General features: G+C 37.1%; 1 non-coding gene across 1 annotated transcript; it reads right to left on the minus strand.

Moving 5' to 3' along the window:
- Nucleotides 1-4814: 4814 nt before the first annotated feature.
- On the minus strand, nucleotides 4815-4918 carry LOC112804387 (small nucleolar RNA R71). The gene has a single exon (XR_003202994.1). It is a non-coding gene; the product is annotated as a small nucleolar RNA R71 (small nucleolar RNA).
- Nucleotides 4919-8050: the final 3132 nt, after the last annotated feature.

Raw genomic sequence — 8050 nt, forward strand, 5'->3', positions numbered from 1 at the left:
ATTTCCATTGATGAACTTTTCACATGTAGTCATGACCATGTGTTAACGTCATTCTTCTTTACTGTGCACTGATTACCACCTTTCCCGTTCTCCTCCTTGCTCTAACCCTTGAAGTTTTAATGTCCTTACTCTTTCCCTTTTAGGATGGCCACCAAGATGGATAAAGAGAGAGCTACTCCCAAACCACCGGCAAGGAAAGGAACAAAAAGAGCACCAGCTGAGAACCCACAACCCCCATCCACTTGCACATCTTAGCATTCACCGAGGACGGTGCAATCTTTAAGTGTGGGGACGTCGATACCGATCTCCATGGGTTAGTTACCTCCTTTTCAACACCAATATTCTATTTTCTTTGTTTTTTCATTGTTGCATTTGCATTTTTGATTGCATGTTTGTTTAATTTTATGCATTTAGCTACTGCTTGGTTAAAATAATAAGTTTCTTTTTAAGACCCTATTTTTGAAAAATTTCACTAATTTAAATTAAAAATTAAAATTTTCTATGTGTTAAATTTGTTTGAAGATTGTAAATTGGAACATGTTTTTTTGAGCCAAAGAACACACAACCCATGAGATTTTGAGCTTATTTACATGGTTACATTATTTAACACTAAATTTTTATTCTTGTGTGTTTCCTTCTCTATAACTGCAATCTAGATTTTGTTTCAGTCTATATGTCCATTTTTAGTATATTTACATGCTTGCATATGATTGAGGTCATTATTTGTATTTTTGCTCGCTTATCCCAAATAAACCTACCTTTTATGCCATCCTTGTTAGCCCTTGATGAGCGGATAATTTATACGCTTTTTGGCATTGTTTTTAGGTAGTTTTTAGTAGGATCTAGCTACTTTTAGGGATGTTTTTATTCATTTTTATGCAAAATTCACATTTCTGGACTTTACTATGAGATTGTGTGTTTTTCTGTGATTTCAGGTAATTTCTAGTTGAAATTGAGGGACCTGAGCAAAAATCTGATTCAGGCTTACAAAGGACTGCTGATGTTGTTGGATTTTGACCCCCCTGCACTCGAAATCGATTTTCTGGAGCTACAGAACTCCAAATGGCGCGCTCTCAACGGATTTAGAAACTAGACATCCAGAGCTTTCCAGAAATATGTAATAGTTCATACTTTATTCGAGATTAGATGATGCAAACTGGCACTCAACGACAGTTCTACTCTGCATTCTGGAGTCAAACGCCAGAAACACGTCACGAACCAGAGTTGAACGCCAAAAACACGTTACAACTTGGCGTTCAACTCCAAAAGAAGCCTCTGCACATGTAAAGCTCAAGCTCAGCCCAAGCACACACCAAGTGGGCCCCGGATGTAGATTTCTGCATCAAATACTTATTTCTGTAAACCTTAGTAGCTAGTCTAGAATAAATAGGACATTTTACTATCGTATTAGACATCCTGGATCCTGAATTGTATTTTTGATCCTGTGATCACGTTATGGGGGCTGGCCATTCGGCCATACCTGGACCATCATCACTTATGTATTTTCAACGGTGGAGTTTCTACACACCATAGATTAAGGGTGTGGAGCTCTGCTATACCTCGAGTTTTAATGCAAATACTACTATTTTTTATTCAATTCAGTTTATTCATATTATAAGATATTCGTTGCACTTCAACATGATGAATGTGATGATCCGTGACACTCATCATTATTCTCACCTATGAACGCGTGACTGACAACCACTTCCGTTCTACCTTAGACCAGGCGCATATATCTTGGATTCCTTAATCAGAATCTTCGTGGTATAAGCTAGAATTGATGGCGGCATTCATGAGAATCCGGAAAGTATAAACCTTGTTTGTGGTATTCCGAGTAGGATTCTGGGATTGAATGACTGTGACGAGCTTCAAACTCGCAATTGTTGGGCGTGATGACAAACGCAAAAGAATCAATGGATTCTATTGCGACATGATCTAGATCCGACAGATGATTAGCCGTGCTGTGATAGAGCATTTGGACCATTTTCACTGAGAGGATGGGATGTAGCCATTGACAACGGTGATGTCCTACATACAGCTTGCCATGGAAAGGAATAAGAAGGATTGGATGAAGGCAGTAGGAAAGCAGAGATTCAGAAGGAGTACAACATCTTCATACGCCTATCTGAAATTCCCACCAATGATTTACATAAGTATTTCTATCTTTATTTTCTGTTTATTTATTATTATTATTCGAAAACTCCATAACCAATTATTATCCGCCTAACTGAGATCTACAAGATGACCATAGCTTGCTTCATACCAACAATCTCCGTGGGATCGACCCTTACTCATGTAAGGTTTATTACTTGGACGACCCAGTGCACTTGCTGGTTAGTTGTGAGAGGTTGTGAAGAAAGTGCTAGGTTATAAATGCGCATACCAAGTTGAAGCCATTATTAGAGATCACAATTTCGCCTTCAAGTTTTTGGCGCCGTTGCCAGGGATTGTTCGAGTTTGGACAAGTGACGGTTCATCTTGTTGCTCAGATTAGGTAATTTTCTTTTTGTTTTATTTTCAAAAATTTTTCAAAAATCTTTCAAAGAAAAAGTTTTTTTCTCATCTGTTTTTAAAAATTATTCTAAAAATTTTAAGAATGAATTCTAGTGTTTCATGAAGCACGTTAAAGCCTGGCTGGCTGTAAAGCCATGTCTAATTCTTTTGGACTGAGGCTTCCAATCATCAGCATAGAGGCAAGTTAATTGAAATATCAGCTGTTGTATGTTTGATTTATATCCTAAAGCTGCCTGGCTATTAAGCCATGTCCAACCCCTGGATTGGAGCTTTAGGTTAACATTGAAAGATTCCTGGAATTCTTCTTAAAAAATTTTTGAAATTCTTATTTTCTTTTTTCTATATGTTTTTCGAAAAAAATAATAAAAGAAAATACAAAAAAAATCATAAAAACATAAAAATCAAAAATATTTTGTGATTCTTGTTTGAGTGTGTGTCATGTTCTAAGTTTGGTGTCAATTGCATGTTCATCTTTTTTTTTTTGCATTTTTTGAAAATTCATGCATGGTGTTCTTCATGATCTTCAAGTTGTTCTTGGTAAGTCTTCTTGTTTGATCTTGATGTTTTCTTATTTTGTGTCTTTTATTGTTTTTCATGTGCATTTTTGCATTCAAAGTGTCTAAGCATTAAAGATTTCTAAGTTTGGTGTCTTGCATGTTTTTTTTGCATCAAACTTTTTTTAAAAATATGTTCTTGATGTTCATCATGATATTCAAAGTGTTCTTGGTGTTCATCTTGACATTCATAGTGTTCTTGCATGCATCATGAGTTTTGATTCATAATGTTCATGTTGTGAGTCATATTTGTATTTTTCTCTCTCCTCATTAAAAATTCAAAAATCAAAAAAATATATTTTCCTTATTTCTCTCAAAATTTCGAAAATTTGAGTTGACTTAGTCAAAATTTTTTAAAACTTAGCTATTTGTTATAAGTCAAGTCAAAATTTTAATTTTAAAAATCTTATTTTTTCAAAACTTTTTCAAAAATCAATTCTTTTTCATTTTTCTTACTATTTTTTTAGAAAATTTTTAATTTCAATTTTAAAAATCTTTTTTTTTATCTTTAATTCATGATTTTCAAAGGCTTAACTAACAAGTAATGTGAATGATTCAAAAATTTGAAGTTTGTTACTTTATTGTTAAGAAAGGTTTAATCTTTAAATTCTAGAATCATATCTTTTAGTTTCTTGTTAGTCAAGTAATTAATTTTAATTTTAAAAATTAAATCTTTTTCCAACCATATCTTTTTAATCATATCTTTTTATCATATCTTTTTCAAAAATTTATCTTTTTCAAAAATTTGATTTCAAAATATCTTCTTATCTTCTTGTCTTTTCAAATTTGATTTTCCAATCTTTTTCAACTAACTAATTGACTTTTTGTTTGTTTCTTATCTTTTTCAAAACCACCTAACTACTTTTCCCTCTCTAATTTTTGAAAATTTCTCCTTCTTTTTCAAAATTCTTTTAATTAATTAATTGTTTTAAATTTTAATTTTAATTTTATTTCACCTTTAATTTTTAAAAATCATTAACTCCTTTTCAAAAATTATTTTTGAAAACTTCTCTCTCTCATCTTATTTTATTTATTTATTCATTTACTAACACTTCTCTCATTTCAAATCTCTGCTCCTATCCTCACCCTTGTGTTTGGAGTATTCATTCTTCTTCACTCTTATTCCCTTTCTTCTTCTACTAACACAAAGGAATCTCTATACTGTGACGTAGAGGATTCCTCTTCCTTTTCTGTTCTCTTCTTTCTCATATGAGCAGGAACAAGGAAAAAGGCATTCTTGTTGAAGCTGATTTGGAACCTGAAAGGACTTTGAAGAGGAAACTAAGAGAAGCTAAATTACAACAATCCAGAGATAACCTTGCTGAAATTTTCGAACAAGAAAAGGAGATGGCAGCCGAACCCAACAACAATAATGTAAGAAGGATGCTTGGTGATTATACTACACCTATGTCCAAGTTTGATGGAAGAAGCATCTCAATTCCTGCCATTGGAGCAAATAATTTTGAGCTGAAACCTTAACTAGTTTCTCTAATGCAACAAAACTGCAAGTTTCATGGACTTCCATCAGAAGATTCCTATCAATTTTTAACTGAGTTCTTACAGATCTGTGAGACTGTTAAGACTAATGGAGTAGATCCTGAAGTCTACAGGCTCATGCTTTTTCCTTTTGCTGTAAGAGACAGAGCTAGAATATGGTTGGACTCACAACCTAAGGATAGCCTGGACTCCTAGGATAAGCTGGTCACGGCCTACTTGGATAAATTCTTTTCTTCTCAAAAGCTGAGCAAGCTTAGAGTGGATGTTCAGACCTTCAAGCAAAAAGATGGTGAATCCCTCTATGAAGCTTGGGAAAGATACAAGCAGATGACCAAAAAGTGTCCTTTTGACATGTTTTCAGAATGGACCATGATAGATATATTCTATTATGGTCTGTCTGAGTTCTCTAAGATGTCACTGGACCATTTTGCAGGTGGATCCATTCACCTAAAGAAAACACCTGCAGAGGCTCAAGAACTTATTCAAATGATTGCAAATAACCAGTTCATGTACACTTCTGAAAGGAATTCCGTGAATAATAGGACGCCTCAGAGGAAGGGAGTTCTTGAAATTGATGCTCTGAATGCCATATTGGCTTAGAATAAAATGTTGACTCAGCAAGTCAACATGATTTCTCAAAGTCTGAATGTATGGCAAAATGCATCCAATAGTACTAAAGAGGCATCTTCTGAAGTAGAAGCTTATGATCCTGAGAACCCTGCAATAGCAGAGGTAAATTACATGGGTGAACCTTATGGAAACACCTATAATTCATCATGGAGAAATCATCCAAATTTCTCATGGAAGGATCAACAAAAGCCTCAACAAGGCTTTAATAATCATGGAAGAAATAGGCTCAGCAATATCAAGCCTTATCCATCATCTTCTCAGCAACAGACAGAGAATTCTAAGTAGAGCACCTCTAATTTAGCAAACTTAGTCTCTGATCTGTCTAAGGCCACTTTAAGTTTCATGAGTGAGACAAGGTCCTCCATTAGAAATTTGGAGGCACAAGTGGGCCAGCTGAGTAAGAAGATCACTGAAACTCCTCCTAGTACTCTCCCAAGCAATACAGAAGAGAATCCAAAGAGAGAGTGCAAGGCCATTGATATAGTCAATATGGCCGAATGCAAGGAGGAAGGGGAGGGCGTGAATCCCAATGAGGAAGACCTCATGGGACATCTCCCAACCAAGAAGGAGTTCCCTATTAAGGACCCAAAGGAATCTGAGGCTCATATAGAGACCATAGAGATTCCATTAAACCTCCTTCTGCCATTCATGAGCTTTGAAGACTTTTCTTCCTCCGAAGAGGATGAAGATGTAACTGGAGTGCAAGTTGCTCAATATCTAGGAGCTATCATGAAGCTAAATGCCAAGTTGTTTGGTAATGAGACTTGGGAAGGTGAACCTCCCTTGCTCATTGGTGAACTAGATACATAGGTTCAGCAAACTTTACCTAAAAAAAAACAAGATCCTGGTAAATTCTTAATACCATGTACCATAGGCACCATGACCATTGAAAAGGCTCTGTGTGACCTAGGGTCAGGCATAAATCTTATGCCACTCTCTGTAATGGAGAAGCTTGGGATCATTGAGGTACAGCCTGCCATATTTTCATTACAAATAGCAGACAAGTCAGTAAGACAAGGTTATGGGTTGGTAGAGGACGTGTTGGTAAAGGTTAAAGGCCTTTACATCCCTGCTGATTTCATAATCTTAGACACTAAGAAGGAGGAGGATGAATGCATCATCCTTGGAAGACCTCTCCTAGCCACAGTAAGAGCTGTGATAGGTGTTAACAGAGGAGAATTAGTCCTTCAATTGAATGGGGACTACCTTGTGTTTAAGACCCAAGGGTGTTCTTCTGTATACATGGAGAGGAAGCATGAAAAGCTTCTCTCAAGACAGAATCAAACAATGCCCCCACAATCAAACTCCAAGTTTGGTGTTGGGAGGCCACAACCAAACTCTAAGTTTGGTGTTGAATCCCCACATCCAAACTCTAAGTTTGGTGTTGGGAGTCTACAACATTGACCTGATCACCTGTGTGGCTCCATGAGAGCCCACTATCAAGCTATTGGCATTAAAGAAGCGCTTATTGGGAGGCAACCCAATTTTTATTTATCTAATTTTATTTTTCTTTTTTGTTCTTTTATGTTTTATTAGGTTCATGATCATGTGGAGTCACGAAAAAAAATACTAAAATAAAAATAGAATAAAAAATAGCAGAAGAAAAATCACACCCTGGAGGAAGGACATACTGGCGTTTAAACGCCAGTAAGGAGTATCTGGCTGGCGTTCAACGCCAGAACAGAGCATGGATATGGCATTGAACGCCAGAAACAAGCAACATCATAGCGTTTAAACGCCAGGAATACACCGTGAGGAGAATTGGTGCTGAACGCCAGAAACAATCATGGAACTGGCGTTCAACGCCAGAAACATGCTGCAATTGGGCGTTCAACGCCCAAAATAAGCATCACTTCGGCGTTTAAACACCAGAATTGCATGCCAAGGCATTTTACATGCCTAATTGGTGCAGGGTTCTTAAATCCTTGACACCACAGGATCTGTGGACTGTACAGGATCATCTCAAGATCTGTGGACCCCACAGGATCCCCACCTACCTCAACTCACCTTTTCTCCTCTTCACACAATCCCATAAACACTCTTCCCCAAAAACCCTTCACCAATAACCTCAATTTCTCTTTCCCATCACCTCTTCACCACTCACATCCTTCCACTCTTCCCCATAAACCCCACCTACCTTCAAAATTCAAAAACACTTTCCCACCCAACCCACCCAATATGGCCGAACCTTAACCCCTCTCCCTCCACTATATAAACCCCTCCATTCTTCTTTATTTTCACACAACACAACCCTCTCTTCTCCTCCTTGGCCGAAACACAACCCTCTCTCCCTCTCCTCCATATTTTTCTTCTTCTTCATCTATTCTTTCTTCTCTTGCTCGAGGGCGAGCAATATTCTAAGTTTGGTGTGGTAAAAGCATAGCTTTTTGTTTTTCCATAACCACCTATGGCACCTAAGGCCGAAGAAACCTCTAGAAAAGGGAAAGGGAAGACAAAAGCTTCCACCTCCGAGTCATGGGAGATGGAAAGATTCATCTCTAAAGCCCAATCAAGACCACTTCTATGATGTTGTGGCCAAGAAGAAGGTGATCCCTGAGGTCCCTTTCAAACTCAAGAAAAATGAGTATCCAGAGATCCGACATGAGATCCAAAGAAGAAGTTGGGAAGTTCTGGCCAACCCCATTCAACAAGTCGGAATCTTAATGGTTCAAGAGTTCTATGCCAATGTATGGATCACTAGGAACCATGATCAAAGTGTGAACCCGAATCCAAAGAATTATCCTACAATGGTTCGGGGAAAATACTTAGATTTCAGTCCGAAAAATGTAAGGTTGGCGTTTAACTTGCCCATGATGCAAGGAGATGCACGCCCCTACACTAGAAGGGTCAACTTT

This window comes from Arachis hypogaea, chromosome 5, assembly GCF_003086295.3.
Source record: "Arachis hypogaea cultivar Tifrunner chromosome 5, arahy.Tifrunner.gnm2.J5K5, whole genome shotgun sequence".
Classification (NCBI taxonomy): Eukaryota; Viridiplantae; Streptophyta; class Magnoliopsida; order Fabales; family Fabaceae; genus Arachis; species Arachis hypogaea.